We start from the raw sequence: 23462 nt of genomic DNA on the forward strand, positions 1-23462 counted from the left end.
ACCGCAAATTCCGCTATAGTGACGATCATTAAGAATCTGTCAAACTCACTCCAAAAAGTCTTACTCCGTTGAGAGGAGTTGTCGGGTTATGAGACCACAGTGATCGAAATTACCCACTTTGTTGACCAGGGGAAGGATGTAATTAGACTTGAATTGCATAAAGGCACCGAAATTACTATAACTGGGGCAGATGATGGGCAACCATTGAGCGTTACCGAAGACGGGATTGAAACTATTCGATGACAACGAGCGTTCGATGGGATGCACAAATTCCGCTTTGGATTGGTAGGATTGGGGATCGACTCCAAGTTGGGGCGGAACCGATGCCCTGTGTCTCTAGCAGATGTAGAGTTGGCGTGGCTCCGACGATCCCCTGTAAAACGAAACAAAGTCCCCGACCTCCAATTTCTTGTCCTTCACAAACCGACTCCATCCGTTGGTCAGCACGTAGCTCTGCTGATCTTCCAATACGAGTAATGGAAACGCCACATTTACCCTGTGTTAAACTCGAAATTCAAGAGCGATCCCTTCTCGCCGGAATCTATGATCAAAGGGAAATATTTCTAAGCATGCATCTTGGGAATAACAAGGTGATTCAGTTTGCCCACGTCACTGGGCGTGACGGCCTTGTCGAAAAGGTGCTCTCGAAGAAGACCCGCCATCGCAGAACTTCCGTTTCCGTCGTCCACCCACCTGGTTCCCATCTGTCTCTGCACGGACGCTCCGAATCTCACTCCTTGTTATTTGTACTAGCCGGCCATGCTTCCGCCATCATGATCCTCTTGCTATGATGTTCAAATTCTTCATCATAAGTGTGCTTTCGAAGCATGTCCACGATTGCTTCCTTGGTGTGCTATTTTATGGAGGCAACTCCCTTAAAACAAGTCACTGAGGCAGTGATTGCCTTAGTGATTCACCAAGATGCATGCATGGTAACATACATGCCCATACATCATGAGTTATTTTCCGGTGGTTTCTATAGCTCCGACTGCGGCAGGCTGCACCACCGCTTTCGCTCTGACAGGCTCCTCCTCTTCGACTTACTCTGTAACGACCTGCAGTTCCTGGGCGTGCAGGTGAACAGTGCGTGTGTGCGGGTAGGCTTGAACGTGCGGTTCGGTTGAGCTGAACGACTGCAGTTATGTGATGGGTGAGCTCTCTATTGGATGTGCGATGTATTATACGCATGATAGAAGGGGAGGGCGAGCATATATATATGCGTGGTGGCATGGTGACAAACATTATGGAGGCCGACAGTGCGTTTGGGTGACTTTTCGATGGCGTGTGGAGAGTTGGGCAAGTCGGTTGGGTAGCCATACTTTGCCCCAAGGTTGGTATAATTTGCAAATGCATGGATGGCATTTGGAACATCATCCATTGCTCAAAACATCTTCACTCTATGAGGTAAAGGCGCAGGTATAGGCGCAGTTCTAAGGAGAAGGCGCAGGTTTAGTAATGCACCCATTCTTAGGCAAGGCTGCATGGTGATAGTGCGGTTGTGGGTGAAGGTGCGGGCAGGAGCGCCCGGTGGTTGGGTGAGGGCATGCACGGGTGTGTGGCACCTGATGGACAGTTGAGGCATGCACGAGTGTGTGGCATTCGGTTTGTGCGACGACTTGGCGACTGGGGTGAGCGCCCGCCCGGCGTGCAAGTGTAAACGATGACTTAGTGGAATGTTGAGATTGTGAACAGAGGTGTGTCTCGGGCAGAGGTGCCCGTGTGTGGCGACTTGGAGGCGCTCCCGAGTTGGGCAAACAACACGATTGTGCGACAAGGTGAACGAAGCGTTGGTGAGTCATGCGGCGACTGTGCGGGGGTGCCGACGAGCTAGGCAACCGAGTTTTGCCTTGGATTGTAAATTTGGCTAAGTATGAAACTTGGGGTTTCCAAGTATAATTGTAAATCTTTGTAAACTGTTGTATAATATATTGATTCGAGCAGACTCATTGTTCAGGGAGTTGCCCCTCTCTTTATACTGTGAAATTGTGTTCATCATTTATAATTGCTGTTGATAATGAATGTGTATGGGTGTTCATTGGTATAAAGGATAACATAATAATACTTGGCTGCGAAACACAAACTAAGTAGGAGTAAGTGGTTAGGCGTAGTCCACGAACATAAATATTGGTGAAAGGAAGGTGTTCGGTGGTGCCGCACCTCGCTAAGCGTAGTTGAAAGACTACCGTCGGCTTGGGGGCATGACAGTTGGTATCAGAGCTAGTTTGAAGACTTGGAGGAGTCTTGCAGGAAGCTGGGTGAAGCAAGTGTGCATACACTTGACAGTTGAAGACAGTGAAGCAGGTACTTGCAGGTGAAGGAAGTTGTTTCACATACAAGTGGAACAAGAGCTGGTTCAGGTTGCAGGCATCTTGGTGAAGCTGTTGGATGGTTGAAACTAGATCGCAAAGAAGAAGCAGGCTGTTAGCAATAGCAACTGAATCTTAGGCTGGGTCTCGTCACGGTGTGCATGATGCTACTATAGCACTTATGGAAAAAGTGTTGGAAAGGATGGAGGACTTGGAAGCTTTCTGGGCTAAGAAGTTGGACTTGTTCGATAAGGAGCAAGAGGCCAATTCGAAGATGAAGGAAGAGCTCGATGAACTCTGGACTCAACACGAGTACACTGATCTTATGTGTACACAACTTGAAGTAAGGGTCAAGGAGGTTGAAGAGGCAAGAGACCAAGGTCTTGTAGAGATCATGGGCTTGCGAAAATCTCTGACGAAGCCAGACATGAGATCGCAGTGTTGAAGAAGGCCGTGAGGCATAACTCAGGTGGAGGAGTGCCTCATGTGAAAGTCAAGGAACCGGAATCTTACAATGGTACAAGGAGTGCAAAGACTCTTGGCAACTTTCTATGGGACATGGAGCAATACTTGGAACGATTGGGTCTATTTGATGATGATACAAAGGTCAAGGTAGCTGCTCAGTTCTTGACAAAGGATGCTAAGATGTGGTGGCAAAGGAGGATGGATCAGATTGCCAATGGTAGTGCTGGTGACATTACTTTGTGGGATGAGATGAAGAAAGCTTTGCAGACCCATTTCAGTCCTCAGGATGAAACGTGGGAAGCAAGGATGAAAATTAAGTTCATAAAGCAGACCGGGAACCTTCAAAGATATCAGCGGGAGTTTGCAAATGGGTTCTGGAACTTCCTGACATGGCGGAGAGAGACAAGGTGTTCAATTTCATTATTGGGTTGAAGCCTTGGGCATGAAATGAAGTGAAGAGGCAGAGGATTAGAACACTTGAGGAAGATTTTGCTGCTGTGGACAGGTTGGTGGAGCATTATGATGAGACTTCTTATGATAGGAAGAAGAAGTCCGATAAGCCGAAAGATAAGAAGAAAGAGGATGCTTCAAAATCGGATGATAATTCGAAGACGAGGAAAGCCTTGAAGTGTTGGATATGTGCCAGACCACATACAGTGAAGAATTTCCCTTCTATACCGAAAGTGGCTGCGATTGCACAGTCTAATACGAAGAATGAGGAAGCTTTTGTGGGGATGATGCAGATACTCGGTGGTGGTGCTGCTACAGAGGTGATCTCTCAGAGCGATCCTGAGAGGAACAAGCTGGAGTATGTTCGAATCAAGGTTGGAGGTGATGATATAATCACTATGGTGGATAGTGGGGCCTCTCACAACTTCATGGGTGAAGATACTGCGAGACGAATTGGGCTGAAATTTGTACCGGTGAAGGCACAGATGAAGACAATCAATTCTCCTCCTGACAATGTTCTTGGTGTAGCTGAAAAGGTGGACACAACACTTGGTGAAGGGACAGGGAAGGTCGACTTCACTATAGTGCAGATTGATGACTATGAGGCTATGCTGGGAATGGAATTCATGAAACAGTTTGATGTTATGATTGTTCCACATTTTAGGAAGTTGTACATTTACGATGGAAGGGAAGATGTACCCATTGGTGTACCAACCATTGGAGTGACAAGGCTTGATTGTAAGTTGGCAGTGATGCAAATGGAGGATGAGAAGTGGATGGAAGACATGAGTAAGCGGTTGTCCACGGTTGAGACAAAGCTTACCAAGCAGTCATTGGTCATTAGGACACTTTCAGATAGTATGTTGGATTTGTCAAGAAGGCTAGAAGTGGTCGAGGATGATGATGATGATGATGAGACATATGTGAGGCCAAATGTCCGGGGGGAGGATCGGGTCACTTATCTACAGAGGATGGAGATAGAAGATCCTAACAGATGGATTGAGATGATTAGTGAGGGTGAGACTTCAAGCTCTACTCCCTCCACATCTTCTTAGATGGACAAGAAGATGGGGCTCATTGTTAGCTGCTCATGGCAGTGAGTCCTTTAAAACAAGTTGAGTAGGTATAGCAGATGGTGCAGGGATGGCTTGGCATCAAGCATCATGACATGTTGCAGATGGGATGGAGTTTCCATGGACCTGAACATGGTGGTGAGATTCTTGGTGAGTCCGAGATGTGGCAGAAATCCGAGATAGACTGGTGAAGGCATAAGGATGTTCACTCTCATGGCTTGAGCGTGACAGTTGGATTAGCTACCCAACTAGTTCAAACATGGGGTCCAGAAGTGCACGGAGAGATGTTGGCATCAGGAAGACGAGGAGGACAGTTCATAGGATGAGGATGACACATGATGGAGATGGGAGTTCTACATATGTTGCAGGGATGTTTGCAGTATGTGGAGGAGTTGACATCATGGACCGAGGATGAGACAGATATTGATGATGATCTTGGTGGATGGCTACCAGGATGGTATGTTGTCGAGGACGACAATGACTTCAGGTGGAGGAGGATGTAACGACCTGCAGTTCCTGGGCGCGCGGGTGGACAGTGCGTGCGCGCGGGTAGGCTTGAACGTGCGGTTCGGTTGAGCTGAACGACTGCGGTTATGTGATGGGTGAGCTCTCTCTTGGATGTGCGATGTATTATACACATGATAGAAGGGGAGGGCGAGCATATATATGCGTGGTGGCATGGTGACAAACATTATGGAGGCCGACCAACAGTTGTGTGGAGCCGACGGTGCGTTTGGGTGACTTTGCGATGGCGTGTGGAGAGTTGGGCGAGTCGGCTGGGCAGCCAGACTTCGCCCCACGGTTGGTATAAGTTGCAAATGCATGGATGGCATTTGGAACATCATCCATCACTCAAACATCTTCGCTCTATGAGGTAAAGGCATAGGTCTAGGCACAGTTCTAAGGAGAAGGCGCAGGTTTAGTAATGCACCCATTCTTGGGCAGGGCTGCACGGTGATAGCGCGGTTGTGGGTGAAGGTGCAGGCAGGAGCGCCCAGTGGTCAGGTGAGGGCGTGCACGGGTGTGTGGCGCTTGATGGATAGTTGAGGTGTGCACGGGTGTGTGGCACCTGGTTTGTGCGACGACTTGGCGTGGGTGTCTTGGTGTTGGGTCCCCATAATATTAGTGATTACCCCATTACTATTGTAGTTATACCCCTTATTAATATTGTTGTGCCCCTATTTCCCCCATATTGTTATTACTGTGCCCCATAGAATCCCTCTATTATTATTTTTGTGGCTTTATATTTTTATGTTAGGTCGGCTGGATTATATTGTGACTCCTTAGACTCCTATATATAGAAAGGAGGTTTTGTCATTTGAATCATCCAAGAATTTTTCATTTATGTAATGTAAAGGAGGTTGCCCCCTCGAAGAGGCTGAATTCTAAGGCGTTGATCTATCTTTTCTATCTTTTCTTGAGCTGGTTTCATAACATTTGGTATCAGAGCTTTGGATTCTAGGGTTTCGCTGCTCCAAACAAGTCATCGTGGCATTTTCGCTATAACTTTTTTTTCCTGCGATGTTTCAGAAGTTGCAAAAAAAAACCATTTGAGAAGAAATCACGCTGAACCTCAGGTCTGAATTTCAGATATTTTCGCACTATATTTGCGGAGATATGATCTAAGGAAGTTGGTCTTTTTGCAGACTCCTGAATTACATTCCAAACAGGTGACCTGGGGAAAATCATCATAACTTTCTTTCTGAGCATCGGATTGAAATTTCGCAAGAAGGTACAAAAAGAGGACAGACTGTAGTTTTCTTGTATATATTTTTCAGAGTCAAAGGTCGAAACAGTGACACGTGGCATTTCATACAAATTCGCTCTACTAAACTAGTCTACAATCAGGTCACTACGGGAGATTGTGCATTACTCTTTCTTGGAGAATCTAATTTGGATCAGACTAGTGGCATTGGAAAGAGGACATAGAAGGCTACTACAAATCAAAATTTCAGAACTGGATGATTCGAAATTATAGATATACATCAGATTCAATATCAGGCTTCTACAAAGTGAAAAAAGGTGTGTAGTTTTTTTTTTAATTTTAGCGTAAGCTTGGTTTGAAGGAATTAAAAGGGCATAGTAAAGCATTATTATCGGTAATTGATGCCCCGAGGAAAGAAAATGCAAACACCTAGTAAGAAACCTGAAAGCTCTAGCATGACTTATGAAGAAGAGGAAGAAATGCAACATGATATAGCAAAATTACGAGACCAAGTGCAACAAGTGTCACTTACACAAAAAGGAACAGAATCTAAGATGGATGGTTTAAAGAAAGATGTAGAAGCTAAGATGGATGGTTTAAAGAAAGGCGTAGAAGCTAAGATGGATGATTTGAAGATAGATTTGAAGACAGACATGGAAGAATTGAAGAAGTTGCTACAAGAAAGGGTCACTAATGGTGAAAGGGTACTAAAGGAAACTCATGATGAGAACAAAAGAAATGGTAATCATGATTCCATAGACTCTAATGTTGGATCGAAGACCCACCATATTCCAAAAATCAATATGAGGAAGTTTGATGGCAAGGATCCCGCAACATGGATATTACAGATGGAGCAATTCTTCGATCTCAATAATATGCAAAACACACAAAAGGTATGTATGGAAACTTTATATTTGGAACCAAATCAGTTTGTATGGTATCAATGGCTTTGCTCTCGTAAACAATTTATCACTTGGGCAATTTTTACGGAAGAATTGATAGCACATTATGAGGATACAAAAAGCAACACTTTTTTTAGCCAATTGCTAAGTCTCAAACAAAACAGTTCAATAATGGAGCACATTGAGGAGTTCCAAAAATTGAACATAAGGGTAAAAGATATTCCAGAGGAGCATAGGATTGATGTGTTCATAGGGTATTTAAAGGATAATATTCAACATGATGTTCGCCTTTGGGAACCTGATTCATTAGAGAAGGCATTCAGGTTAGCAAGAAAAATGGAAAGCAAAATTATGGCAACCAGGAAGCATACCACTCACAACTATAAAGACAGAAGTGATGTTGCCCCTAGTCTTCCACAACCTATAAGGTTGACACCACAACAATTGGAAGAAAAAAGAGCAAAAAGGGCTTTGTTACAGTTGTGATAACAAATACACTAAAGGTCATAAGTGTGCTGAGAAGAAATTATTCTACATAGATTGTGAAGAGGAAGAAGAAAAGGAGCAAGAAAGGTCAAAAGAAGAGGATATACTCCAGGAACAAAGCCTAGATGAAGAGCAAATAAATCCGACCATATATTGTAATGCATTGGCGGGAATTACCACTCAAACCATCAAGATAGAAGGACAAATCAAGAAGCAAAAGGTAATAGTGTTGATTGATTCAGGAAGCACCCACAATTTTATTCATTGTAAGGTAGCAAAAGAATTGAATTGCTTCCTATATCCAGCACCAGACTGTCAAGTGATGATTGCAAATGGAGGAATAATATAGTGCTCTGGAAAGTGCCATAATATCAAGCTATCCATGGGAGAATATGTATTGACTAGCCCAATGCTTTCCATTTCAACGGGAGGTGCTGATGTTGTACTAGGAGTCCAATGGCTACAATCCTTGGGTACAATAGCTTTTAATTTTCAAGAAATTTTCATCAAATTTTCTATGGAAGGAAAGGAATTTAAATTAAGGGGTATTGCAGGGAAACCAGGAAAGATAATTAGCTCTAATGGTATGACAAAGCTTCTAAAAAAGGAGCAAAGAGGTGTAATTGCACAATTATGTTCCCTAGATGTTTCCACATCGGAATCATCTATTTCTCTAGATCTCCAAAAAGTCCTGGACAATCATTCCAAGGTATTTGAGACTCCTAAAGGTCTCCCACATATGCGTGATCATGATCATGCTATTCATCTGATTCCAGGAAGTGTTCCTCGAAACATCAGGTCGTACAGATATCCCTATGTCCAAAAGAGTGAAATTGAACGTATGGTTGTAGAAATGCTAGAGGCTGGTATAATTCAATTGAGTCAAAGTTCTTTCTCTTTTCCAGTAGTATTGGTGCACAAGAAGGATGGATCATGGCGCATGTGTCCGGATTATAGGGAGCTCAACAAGCTCGCTATTAAATATAAGCTCCCCATTCCTGTCATTGATGAATTATTGGATGAATTGCATGGATCAATTTACTTTACCAAGTTGGATCTTCGTTCAGGATATCATCAAATCAGAATGAAGATTGAAGACATTCCGAAAACAGAATTTAGAACTCATGAGGGTCATTATGAATTTTTGGTCATGCCTTTTGGCCTTACCAATGCACCTTCAACATTTCAAGGTTTGATGAATTCAATTTTCAAACCATTCCTTAGAAAATTTTTGTTAGTATTTTTTGATGATATACTAATCTACAGCAAGTCTTGGAAGGATCATGTTGAACATGTTGACAGGGTGCTACAACTATTGGAGGAGAAACAATTATATGCAAAAAGATCCAAATGTTTCTTTGGAGTCCAGGAGGTGGAATATCTAGGTCATAGTGTATCTCATGAAGGAGTTAAGGTAGACCCTAGCAAAATTAAAGCCATTAAGGAATGGAAAATCCCCACATCCATAAAGCATCTGCGAGGATTTCTCGGGTTGACAGGGTATTATCGCAAGTTTGTTAAGAATTATGGGAGAATAGCAGCACCTCTAACAACATTATTGAAGAAAGATGCATTTTCATGGACTCCGGAAGCAACAAAGGCCTTTGAACATCTTAAAGAGGCAATGTGCCAAGCACCGGTCTTAGCTACACCGGACTTCACAAAAACCTTTATTGTGGAATTTGATGCTTCAGGAAATGGAATTGGTGCGGTTCTAATGCAAGATGAAAGACCCATTTCTTTTGAAAGTCGTCCAATTAAGGGAAAGTTTTTAAGCAAAGCTATTTATGAGAAGGAAACGTTGGCAATACTCCATGCACTTAAGAAATGGCGACCCTACCTAATGGGAAGACACTTCAAGGTAAAAACGGATCATGATAGCCTTAAATACTTTTTAGAACAAAGATTATTCTCTGAAGAGCAACAAAAGTGGGTCACAGAGATGTTGGGTTATGACTTTGAAATCATCTACAAAAAGGGAAGCGAAATGTGGTGGCAGATGCACTCTCAAGAAAGCATGAGGATGTGGAAGCATTGTTGTGCGCCATTTCTATTATCCAACCAGATTGGATAAATGAAGCAAGGGAGGAATGGAAGAATGACGAAGAAGTGTGGGCACTTATTCGAAAGTTACAACAAGATTCCAGTACGTCTGATACATTTAGCTGGCAAAATGATTCGTTATGGTACAAAGATCGCTTATACCTCTATAAGAATTCCTAGGTAAAACAAAATATTCTTATGGAATTGCACACTTCTCCCTTAGGAGGGCACTCAGGATTTTTAAAAACTTACCACAGGGTTAAGAAGGAATTTTTTTGGGATGGCCTTAAATCGGATATTCAAAAGTTTGTGGCGGAATGTTTGGTTTTCCAACAAAATAAAGTTGAAACAATTAAGACACCGGGTCTATTAAAACCTTTATCCATTCCAAGCCAACGTTGGGAGGAGGTTTCAATGGATTTTATCACAGGTTTACCCAAGTCTGAGGGAAAGAGTGTCATCATGGTGGTAGTTGACAGACTTACCAAGTATGCACACTTTTGTGCATTATCACATCCATTTAAAGCCAGTACAGTTTCTACTGCATTTATGGAAACAATTCAAAAGCTACATGGAAACCCAAAGATTATTGTAAGTGACAGAGATCCCATTTTCACTGGAAATTTTTGGACAGAATTATTTTCTTGTCTTAGTACTCAGTTAGCGCATAGCTCATCTTATTATCCTCAATATGATGGGCAAACTGAGATAGTAAACAAATGTTTGGAAGGATATCTTCGTTGCTTTGTATCTGATAAACGGACACAATGGGTCAAATGGTTGCCTCTGGCTGAATGGTGGTATAACACTTCCTTCCATACAGCAACAAAAATGACCCCATTTATGGCACTTTATGGGTATCAACCACCATCCATCACATCATATTTAAGAGAAAATTCTAAGGTTCAGGCTGTGGAACATCACATTGAACATCAACAACAAGTCTTCCAACTCTTAAAGGATAACCTCATGTTGGCACAGAATAGAATGAAACAACAGGTAGATCAACATCGCAGTGAAAGAAGTTTTGATGTAGGTGATTGGGTATTCCTACGGCTACAACCATATAAGCAAATGTCCCTCAAGCAAGCTAAGAAGGATAATAAATTATCACCAAAGTATTATGGTCCCTACAAGGTGTTGCAAAAGATTGGTACTATAGCATACAAATTGGAGCTTCCTGCAGCTTCTCGATTGCACCCAGTTTTCCATGTTTCATGTTTAAAGAAGGTTATAGGCGACAAGCTCCCAGTTCAAAAAATATTGCCAGAACTTGACGAAGAAGGAAAAATTATATTGGAACCGGAAGCAGTCACAGAAATAAGAACTCGACAGCTACGAAATCGATCAATTTCAGAGTATCTTATCAAGTGGAAGAACTTATCCACTGAAGATTCCACATGGGAAGATGAGAATTTTATGCAGAAGTATCCAGAACTACTCAAGCATTGAGGACAACACTTTTTTGAAGGAGAGGGTCATGTTGGGTCCCCATAATATTAGTGATTACCCCATTACTATTTTAGTTATACCCCTTATTAATATTGTTGTGCCCCTATTGCCCCCATATTGTTATTACTGTGCCCCATAGAATCCCTCTATTATTATTTTTGTGGCTTTATATTTTTATTGTTAGGTCGGCTAGATTATATTGTGGCTCCTTAGACTCCTATATATAGAAAGGAGGTTTTGTCATTTGAATCATCCAAGAATTGTTCATTTATGTAATGTAAAGGAGGTTGCCCCCTCGAAGAGGCTGAATTCTAAGGCGTTGATCTATCTTTTCTATCTTTTCTTGAGCTGGTTTCATAACACTTGGCAACTCGGGTGAGTGCCCGCCCGGTGTGCAAGTGTGCACGGTGACTTAGTGGAATGTTGAGATTGTGAAAAGAGGTGTGTCTTGGGTAGAGGCGCCCATGTGTGGCGACTTGGAGGCACGCCCGAGTTGGGCAAACAACACGATCATGCGACAAGGTGAACGAAGCATTGGTGAGTCGTGCGGTGACCGTGCGGAGGTGTCGACGAGCTAGGCAACCGAGTTTTGCCTTGGATTGTAAATTTGGCTAAGTATGAAACTTGGGGTTTCCAAGTATACTTGTAAAGCTTTGTAAACTGTTGTATAATATATTGATTTGGGCAAACTCATTGTTCAGGGAGTTGCCCCTCCCTTTATACTGTGCAATTGTGTTCATCATTTATAATTGCTGTTGATAATGAATGTGTATGGGTGTTCATTGGTATAAAGGATAACATAATAATACTTGGTTGTGAAACACAAACTAAGTAGGAGTAAGTGGTTAGGCATAGTCCACGAACATAAGTATTGGTGAAAAGAAAGTGTTCGGTGGTGCCACACCTCGCTAAGAGCAGTTGAAAGACTATCGACGGCTTGGGGGTGTGACATACTCACTTGGATGTACTTAATGCAAGTGGATGTAGTTAATGAAAATGCACTGTCCACCTACACACATTCAATGAAACCTCCGCGCGTAAGATTTCAAACTCGCAGTCTCGCTCAAAATTTCAAACTCATAGTCCCCCTTGAAATGAAATGTGAGAGGGTGGGCTGTGCCACGTAAATTTTTTAATTTGAAATGAAAAATGACCTCTAATCGCTCTGACTCGATTAATTAATGTATTTAAGTTGGCAATATATTGGCACATGCCGACAACATTAACTCAACGTTTCTCCTTGTCGAGACATTTTGAATTTCAATTGTATTGCATCACCGCACTTATTTGAATTTCAAATTTACCCCACGCGTCTAGTTGATTTTTTAGTTGGTTTGAATTCAAACATTCATTTCGCTCAGGCCCAGTTCCTTCTAATTTTCAACAAAGTGCCATGGATATCCACCGTAGGCCGTAGCACTATCGACCAAAAGTTCCCATCTCCCATGGTGCGATAGCAGAATATATTGTAGGATTTTTTATGCCAATTAACAAGTCCACCTATAAAACTTCTGATACCATCCATTGAATTTTTGTTTAAATGAGAAGATTCACTTTCTTTATCATCTTGTGTAAACATTTTGAATTGGTAGAATATGGCCCGTGTAGAGGTACATCAATGAGGCTCTGCAGGTTGACATTGCAATTTTATGCCTTGTACCCGTTTTGATTTCATATTTTTAGTTTAGATCGATTGATCTGTAGCGAGATCTATGGATCCCAACTTCCACTTAAAATTGCATGGATCGAACTCTTACCAAGTATTTGATCATACCGTGATGCATTGTTTCTTTGTGCAGGTTACCATGTCCGTTGAATTGATGGCAAGAGAAGAACAAGTGAAACCCCTAGAAGAAGCTGTGAAGGTTATCGAGATTGAACCCATGATTGAAGGGCCTACTGAAGAAGAAGCTCCTGCCTGCAGTCCCACACAAGAGGTTCCCGCGGCAGAGAAAAAAGTAGATGAAAGCCCCCGCATCTTAGAGAAATCTGGAGAGGAAATAACTGTAATGCCGCATGCCTCAGAGCCTGAAGCAGAATCAGCCCCAGTGGAATCCGACGAAGTGTCAAAACTCAACGATTCCACCAAAATGCCCGAACAAGATGAACCTGCAAAATGAGAGACCGTTGGTCAACCATCTGCTGAGGGCGTGGCCGTTGAAGAAAAAGCTGAAGGAGCTCCCACCAGTGGGTGTAATAATATGGACCATATTCAGTTTAGTTCATAATGTATTGAGTGGGTTCGTTCCAGTTTAACTCATGGTCTCTTCTACTATTAGTTGAATAGGGTAAACGATCCTGTCGGCCTTTCTCTCACATATTCAAAGTTAAGTTTGTACAGCCGTTTCAAAATATTGGTACCAGAGGTTGTATGACTCGTATTTTTTTGGTTAAGCTCAGATGACATATTTTGCAGCAGTATCATGTTTGATATTCCACCATTTCGATTTTACGTTTTGACGAAATAAATTAAATTAAATGTAGTATTATAAGTAAGAAAATATAAAAGTAATAATATAAGTAATATGGGATCAAATTCGATAGAAGGGGTTAGTTCATAACGTGGAAGGTGGAAGGCTGAGTAAATTTTACACAATCACAATATTAATGATAAAGTATAAATTATTTTTTAGAGACTAAATCATAAATAAAATTTCAAATATAAATATTTTCAATTTTAATGAATGAATGTGTGTTTTTTTCTTTTAAAAAGTTTAAAGCTTCAAATCAAGAGTTAGTTGGAGTAGGTATGTTTTAGTAGATTTTAATAGTAAAAAAATATTGTATATAAGTGGGTCTCTTGTCTATTAATGAAGAAGAGTTTGGTGTTTTATTTAATTATGATTTTTACACTTAAAATTTAGTTATTTTTTATTTTTAAAATTAGGAATAATTTTTTTTTTTTTAATTATAAAATTATTATGATTAAGATATTTCTTTTAATTACAAGATTATTATAATTAGCTAATTAACCCACCTCACTAGGCCAGTATTTTGGAAAAAGAAAAAACATATGACTTACTGACTTTAAGAAATATCATTCAATTGTGTACTATCTTTCAACTTTAATTAACATTCCATAAGGGTGCATTATAATGGAACTAATATCCTATGTTGTCTCATCTGCTATAACGTTTGACATCTCACACTTACAATTGTCGATTGTGAAGCCGTAGTATTTGGAGGTCTAAAATTTGCTTCCCTAAAATTTGTTGGAATTATAATTTAATTTGTAATTTTATATTTAAAGTTTCTTATGTGTTAAGAGGTTTTTGTAAGGCTATATCGAAGTATCATTACCAAGTTTTAGAACATTGAAAGATGGTTGGAAGAAATTAATTGTAATATACTAGTCAAACAAGGTTGTCTCATGTTCCCCATTTTTTTGGCATTTACATTGATAAGATAGAATGTTGGTCGAAAGAAGCTAGCTGTATTGGGCAAACTCTTGTTCGTATAGCCATCATCCTTCCTTTTTGTGCTAATGATATATGATTTAAGAATCCTCAAAGAATTTTGTTCTAGAATAGGTATAACTATGGACATAGAAAAGATAAAGGTTATGTTAATCAAATGTCGTCAGATCATTTCTGACACTTTCATATATATGATAATAATAGTTGGGAGGAAGTGTCATCATACAAATATCTTGAAATCTATATTAATCATAAAATCAATTGTAACTATAGTGTTAAAAAAGGATAAATGAGGGATGGAAATTTTAATATGGACTTGAAAAAAAATGTAAATTAGCAAAACTTTAGTGGTGGGATAAGAAAAACTTTCTATTTGATACTCTTGTCACTCCTTTTATCTTATACAAATATAAACTCTCGGGATGCAATATTTCTAGAGAATCTTGGATAAGTAAGGACAAAATCCAAAAGAATGTTATAAGTTAAAAACATCATATTAAAACCAATGTAACCTATCTTATCCTCCTTACAAAAGTGAACCTATCCCCCATTTAGTAGGTGGCCATGGTTAGGTACTTAATGTATAAGAACAATATAAACAACAGGGATGACAAGAGCCTCCCCAAAATTGCTTCCAACTCTAAGCATAACCACCAATGGCTCAACATGACAATGACATTGAGACGCCATGTATGGGTTAAGTTTTTGGGGATTATAGGAAGATGTCACCATGTAAGGATAATATTAAATTATTATTAGTAAATAAAAATAAGTTAAGATAATATAAGGACATGATCAACCGTAATCTACAATATTAAAAGTATATTTCAATTTCTACTAGCACAAAGAATGAAACCAACATTGCTAAAATAATAACCAATTCCCTTAAGCTACATAATGAAATTAAATGTTAGACATTTCCAAAACATTGAGATGCAAGAATCTGTAATCTTTTTAACACTATGAAGGTTCAGAATAAAAACTACTTTTTCTTAAAATACCTTCAATACCCCCAAAATTAAACTCAATTTCAAAATATTTATTACAACCTTGTCCTTTATAAATTATTGAAACATAAAAAATATAATAAGTTTGAATTTTTTTTAATAATTTTGTTAAAATTAAGATTTAAAAAAATCGAATGTCAAATATATTAATTATGTTTTTCAATAAACAATAAATATTATTGTCACATTATCTTAAAGTATAAAATATATTTCCTCATCTTTCTATTTCAATGTTAAATTTAAAATATGTATTTAAAATTATGTAATTGATATTTATCGTGGAAAGAGTCATTTCAAATATTAATTTACTTAATTAAAAACTTGATTTTTTGATATGAAGCTAATTTAGTTGTCATTAATATTTTCATGCTAGAATGTCGATTGACTACAAATATAAATATACTATAACATTTCAAATTTGTCTCTCTAACATCATAATTTTTTATGTTTATGTTAAGTTGGTTAATGTACGGTTTATTAGTAAATTAATTTTTTAAATAACATGTTTTATATTGGTTTATAAATCGTTATTTGAAATGTTAAAAAATAGGAAATAATAATTTACATTATAGGGATGGAATTAAATATACTTCTAAAAGAATAAATATTTCTTTTAATAATACCTTTTTTGGTTTAAATAAGTTTATTTTATGAAATTATATCAAAATTTATTTTCCATGATTTTTAGGCTACAAATTATATTTACAAAGCTTAATTTTTATTTATTTTTGGTCTACAAAATGGTTTATTGGTCCAAATTTCATTACACAAAAAATTATGTTATAATATTGGTAAATTCTAATTGAAGTAGAAAAACCATAAGTTAAGTGAGACCGATGAGGAAGTATCAATAATGCCTAGAATGAGTGGATTAACTAAAACTTCATGGCTTGGATTGTGGTAAGGTTGTTCCGATCCAATTCTTCATATTCTTTCACCCCAATAAAACAACAATAACTTGTATTTTATAAGTTTATTAAAATTATAAAACGTTTTATAAAAGAAAATGGAATTTAAAAATAAAATATTTAAATGTTCATTTAATTTGAATTGTTTAACTCAAATAGTTTATTATTATTATATAAATTATATTTTTTTGGGTTAAAGATTGAAATTATAACGATTTAAGTTTAATATATATAAAATTTATTAAAAGAATATAATTTAAATATTATAATTTTATATGTAAATTAGTTTATTAGAAGTTAATTATATAAGTATAATATTTATAAGTTGGTAAAATTGAATTTTTTTGTGTAAGGGTTAGGCTTTTATTAGAAAAACAGTACAAGTTTCAAGCGATAGCTTAGTTGGTCGAGTTCATGTTGCTAAGTACCTTGCCTATCGGGAGGTCACGGGGTCAAATCTCCTTGACACCCTTGGGGTTAGGCCTTTCTAGTTTGGTCGGCGGATAGATCCCTTCACGCTGATCTGCCAAGATTTTCCCATGGATGTAGCAGTCACTCAATGCTCGTGAACCACCCTTAAAAGTTTTTTAGAAAAACAGTACAAAGGAAGTGTATTTGTGCTACTAGTTTGCTCGAGGGGAAATCGAGCTAGAAGAAAAAATTCAAAATCTTTGTATTACATTGTCTTTGTTTGAGCATTACATCTAATAGAGCAAGAAACCCATAGAGACTATGAAAACTATGAGACTAACTGTAGGCTCACAAGCCTAGCATTTATGACAAAAATTGAGCAAATAGAATAACACTCTTGTCATTGCATAGAGCCATTCATGAATGCTATGGAAAGTAAGGCACTATTAATATAGGATTGGGACTGATCTGGCCAATTATGCATAAGACCACTTGATACTTATGCCTGAGAGAGGCACACTGCTAGCAAAAATGCAAATGAGAGGAGAGCCTACTATAGACCAACCAAGAAGCCCTTTGTCGATGACTTGAACCCTGGTTGGTACGACTAGTGACAAGCCCTTGACCATGTTAGTACCACGCATAACAAACCCGAAAGAAACCCAAGCCATTGTCATGCCCAAGTGGAATGTCTAAGAGATCGAGCAGTAATGAGAACATATGCACCTTGGCACTTCAAAAATCCTTCACTTTAATAAGAAAATCGATGGAAATGTGATACCCAATACACAAAAACTGAAAATGCCTTCTCTTTCACTCTTAAACAACAGTGAAATATGTGTTCACAAATCCCTTTGGTTTAATTGAAAAGTCAAGCTAATCACAAAAGTGTGCAGATGATTTTCATAAAATTACCATTAGTCTTGCTATATGCATAGGATATTGCATTGAGTTTTTGGTCAAACCCAAATTAGTTTGGGGTTGACCTAAAAAAATTATAAAATTTCCATAGTTTAACTTTGTACATTAAAAGTTAGTATTTTTTTGAATATATATATATATATATATATTGCAATTTGATTGGCTATCATATTGAACATGTTATTGCTCAATGTTTTTATATGTAATGGGTGTCAAGTTATATATATATATATATATATATATATATATATATATATATATATATATCTATTTCTTCTTCATAATAATAATTTAATTCGAAGTGTCCGACTGTTGTTTACAAAATTACTATTTTATGTATTTAATGGTGTCAATATAGTAGTTATAAAATATTAAATTTTCGATATTATAATATAATATAGTATTTATAAAATAATTTGAAATTTACAATTAAGTTGATCTATCAATTAAAGTATTGGACTTAAATAATGATGTAATTGCAAAAATGCATGCATCACTTACCTTTTGAAGTTTTGGAGTATAGGGCCTCATTGATGTATTGCAGCCATCTATTGTACTCTATCTTCATCTCATCATCTATTGTGTTCGCCTCAATCATGGAAGTTCAAGGAGAGTGTGACAAGATCCCTCTCACTCTCGAGCAACTTGCAGAGTTATTTGGGCTTTGTTGTAGTGTGTTAGTATTCATTGTCCTTCTCAGAATGGATACAATGAAGGAAAGAAAGAAGAGAGCCCATTGGGATCCTAACAATTCACTCGTCCTTAGTGGTCTAACCATCCAAGTTATGAACATGGTAAACACACATAACTTTACTAAAAGAGATCTTGAACAATCCATAGCCATTGAGTGGTGAGGTAATTAGGAATAACTTATTTATGATACATTGGAGCAGGGTAATGTTAATTGAGATAATAACCTACATGTTTCCAAGGATGGCCCATCCCAGTTATGAAGATTCATGGGGAAAATTAACTCCTCTAGGACTCATTGTGTTCATCTACATTTTCCTTGTGTTCTCCACCATACATCATTGCGTGGGTCACTCTGGCTTATCTTTCATTCCCTATTTCTTCTATTTTTTGCCACACATCAAGGAGGTTACTTAATATTCGTTCGTAGTATTGTGCGTGCTAATATCAATGTTATTGGTACGGCTTCTCCTCCTCCTCAGCTATGCAACAATAGCCAATAGAAGCATACTAGATATCATTTTTAAAAAAATCCCATAATCATTTTTGGAGGCCAGGAGAAATTTTGTAAGGGCCAACAAGTAATTCTTCGAGGCTAAGTTGGGTTGGATGTCATGATAAAAGGATATTCTAGGTAATGCATGTAAGGGGCTACACAGCATTGGCATAGAGGCTGACGTAGGGGTTTCGAGCAGCCCAATTTGTGCCAGATTTGGAGTTGGATTGGTGTTGGGTGAGGAAATGTTTGTCTCACTAATTTTTGTGGCCAGTTTATCATGTAGAGGATTGTTAGTTTTGGGCATCTAGAGGTTGTAGTCATAATTTCATTGTTGCATAATAATAAAACCCTCGGTTGTTGGACTAGTTTTCACACATTGGGTTCTTCTGGGGACAATTGTCCAAAAATAACGTGTCAATTTTATTATGTGTGCTATCATTTTCTCAGTGTCCAGTTTATTTCCGCAACGTACTTTATGTGTGAAAATTTGCGGTGTGATTTATTCGTTATTTTTTCATAACAAAATAAACTGCATAATTTAATTAGCCAGAAGAATAAATTTATAGTTGCTACAATTTAAGGAAATTTTCACATTGTTAAAACTAGTAATGCCACTCCTGTTGCTAATCTATTCTTTCGGGAAGTTGTAAGATTACATGGAATTCCCAAAAGTATTGTCTTTAATCAAGACATCAGATTTTTGGGACATTTCTGAAGAAGATTGTGGAGGAAACCAGACACATAATTGAACTTTAGTTCAGCATACTACCCATAAACGGGTGGTCAAATTGAAGTGGTGAATAAAATTTTAGGCAATATTTTGTGCAGTTTGGTTGGAGATCATCCCAAGCAGTGGGATCAAGTCTTGGCTCAAGTTGAGTTTGCTTATAATGACACTCCACTTCTCTTTTACCAAGCACATAGATTCTATATACCTTTGAAGTTTCACTGTAGCCACGTTTTTCCCCCATGCATGAAAAGGGTGATGTAGGGCCTCTTTTGGATGATGCCACAATGGAGGAGGCACCTTTTGGAGATGTACACATGCACTTTGGGACTTTATTGGAGGTAGGATCACTCTTGTACCTTTGCATTAGTTCCTTGATGCATTATTGCCTACTTTGGAGGATGATGTCATGGTGGAGACCATTCTTCTCGAACACGTTTTAGTTATTTTTGGTATTATGTTATGTTTTAAAACTATTTCAAGGTCATCTTATGACCTTTGGCCTAGCTGAATGCTTAAGTAAAGTTGTTTATGGGTTTTACTTGTAAAATCATGAAAAAGTGACTTGATTACCCTCTTATACGCGCAAGATAACCATGGACATTTCCATATACGCGCAATTTCTGTATGTGGAAGTTGTGCATATACTGTAAATTCACATATATAAATGACATGCATATACGAAAGATATACACATAAGAAAGTTATGCATATACGGAAGATATGTGCATATATGGAAGTTGCGTATATACGGTTGATGCACATATAAAAAAGATGCACATATATGGAAGTTATATATACTAAACTTTCAAATACATCGAGGTTATGTGTATATATGGAAGTTGCACATATACCTGGAAGATATGTGCATATAGAAAAATTTCGTATATACAGAAGATATGCGCATATCTTCCGTATATGCACAATTTCCGTATATGCAAAATTTCCATATATGGAAGTTTTACATGTACGGTAAATGCACATACATAAAAGACGTACATATATGGAAGATATGCAAATATAAGAAAGTTACGCATATACAGAAGATATGCGCATATCTTCCGTATACGCACAATTTTTGTATATGGAAGTGGCGCATATATGGTAGATGTACATATATAAAAGACATGCATATACGAAAGATATGCAAAATAAGAAATTTACGCATATACAGAATAAATGCGCATATACGAAAGTTGCACATATACGGTAAATGCACATATAGAAAAGATGGACATATACGAAAAATATGCGCATATATTGCGTATATGCACAATTTCCGTATATGTGCAATTTTTGTATATGGAATTTGCGTATATATGGTAGATGCACATACATAAAAGACGTGCATATACGGAAGATATGCACATATAAAAAAGTTATGTATATAGGGAAGATATGCACATATAAGAAAGCTATTTATGTAGGGAAGATATGCACATATCTTCTATATATGCACAATTTCCATATATGTGCAATTTCTGTATATGGAATTTGCGCATATATGAAATTTATGTATAGATGGAACATATGCACATATCTTTCGTATATGCACAATTTTCATATATGTGAAATTTTTGTATATGGAATTTGCACATATACGATGAAGATACATAAACAACATGCATATATGGAAAATATGCACATATAAGAAAGTTAAGGATATATCGAAGATATGCACATATTTTCCGTATATGCACAATTTCTATATATGGAAATTACGCATATACGGAAATTGTGCATATACGGAAGATATATATACATAACTTTCTTATGTGTGCATATTTCTATATACGCACAATTTTTGTATATGGAAGTTGCACATATACTATAGATTCACATATATAAAAGACATGCATATATAGAAGATATGCACATATAAGAAAGTTACGCATATACAGAAGATATGTGCATATACGGAACTTGCGCATATACAGTTGATGCACATATACAAAAGACACACATATATGGAAGTTATATATACTAAAGTTTCACATACATGGAGGTTATGTGTATATACGGAAGTTGCACATATACTTGAAAGAAATGTGCATATAAAAAAGTTTCGCATATACAGAAAATATGTGCATATTTTTTGTATATGCACAATTTCCGTATATGCAAAATTTTCATATATGAAAGTTGCACATGTATGGTAGATGCACATACATAAAAGACATACATATATGGAAGATATTCACATATAAGAAAATTACGCATATATGGAAGATATGCGAAATATCGATATCTTTCGTATATGCACATTTTTTTTATATGGAAGTTGCGCATATATGATAGATGCACATATGTAAAAAATGTGCATATACGGAAGATATGCACATATAAGAAATTTACGCATATACGAAATATATGCGTATAAACGGAAGTTGCACATATACGATAAATGCACATATACAAAAGATGGACATATACAAAAAATATGCACATATATTGCGTATATGCACAATTTCCGTACATGCGCAATATATGTATATGGAATCTGCATATATACAGTAGATGCACATACATAAAAGATGTGCATATACGAAAGATATGCACATATAAGAAAGTTATGTATATATTGAAGATATGTGCATATCTTTCGTATATGCACAATTCATGTATATGCACAGTTTCTGTATATGGAATTTGCGCATATACGATGTAGATACATAAATGACATGCATATACGGAAGATATGTGCATATCTTCCATATATACATAAATACATCGTTTGTATATACGACGCAAACACATAAACGATGTGCATATACAGAAGATATGCACATATAAGAAAGTTAGGAATATAATGAAGGTATGTGCATATCTTCAGTATCTTCAGTAGATGCACAATTTCTGTATATGCGCAAAATTGCGCATATACGGAAATTGTGCATATATGAAAGATATGTGCATATTTTTCGTATATACTTAGCTTTTTCATATGTGCACATTTCCGTATACGTGCAATTTCTATATATGGAAGTTGCACATATACTGTAGATTCACATATATAAAAGACATGCATATACGGAAGATATACACATATAAGAAAGTTACGCATATACGGAAGATATGTGTATATACAGAAGTTGCGCATATACAAAAGATGCATATATACAAAAGTTATATATACTAAAGTTTCACATACATTGAGGTTATGTGTATATACGGAAGTTGCACATATACCTGAAAGATATGTGCATATAGAAAAATTTCGCATATACGGAATATATGTGCATATCTTCCATATATGCACAATTTACGTGTATGAAAAATTTCTATATATGGAAGTTGCACATGTACGGTAGATGCACATACATAAAATATGTACATATGTGGAAGATATGCATATATAAGAAAGTTACGCATATACGGAAGATATGCACATATCTTCCGTATATGCACAATTTCCGTATATGCGCAATTTTTGTATATGGAAGTTGCGCATATACGATAGATGCACATATATAAAAGATGTGCATACACAGAAGATATACACATATAAGAAATTTATGCATATACGAAAGTTGCGCATATATGGTAGATGCACATATACAACAGATGCACATATATGAAAGATATGCACATATCTTCCATATATGCACAATTTCCATATATGAACAAAAATGCAACCTCTATATAGGCGCAACCTCTATATATACACATCTTCTATATATACGCAACTTTCGTATACGTACATGTTTTCTATATATGGATAAAATTTTGTATTTGCACATATATGAAAGTTGTGCATATACAAAAGAGATGCACATATACGAAAGATATGTGATACAGAAAGATATCTTTAGTATATGCATAACTTTTGTATATGTGTATATCTTCCATATATGCACTTATTTAGTATATGTTCATTTCTTCCGTATATGTTCATATTTGGAAGTTTCACATTTATAATAGATGCGCATATACAATGGATGTGCATATATAGAAGTAATCTCTGCTTCCCTTGCATCTTGTAGGCAAAATTGGGCTAGCAT

At 37.2% G+C, this 23462-nt stretch overlaps 1 pseudogene; it reads right to left on the reverse strand.

Moving 5' to 3' along the window:
• Positions 1-336: 336 nt before the first annotated feature.
• Positions 337-23462, reverse strand: part of LOC149150604 (putative AP2/ERF and B3 domain-containing protein Os01g0140700) — a 41737-nt pseudogene continuing 18611 nt past the window's right edge.

The sequence above is a fragment of the Pinus tabuliformis genome, chromosome 9 (assembly GCF_031772625.1).
Source record: "Pinus tabuliformis cultivar Carrire ecotype Pingquan chromosome 9, CPIR1, whole genome shotgun sequence".
Taxonomy (NCBI): Eukaryota; Viridiplantae; Streptophyta; class Pinopsida; order Pinales; family Pinaceae; genus Pinus; species Pinus tabuliformis.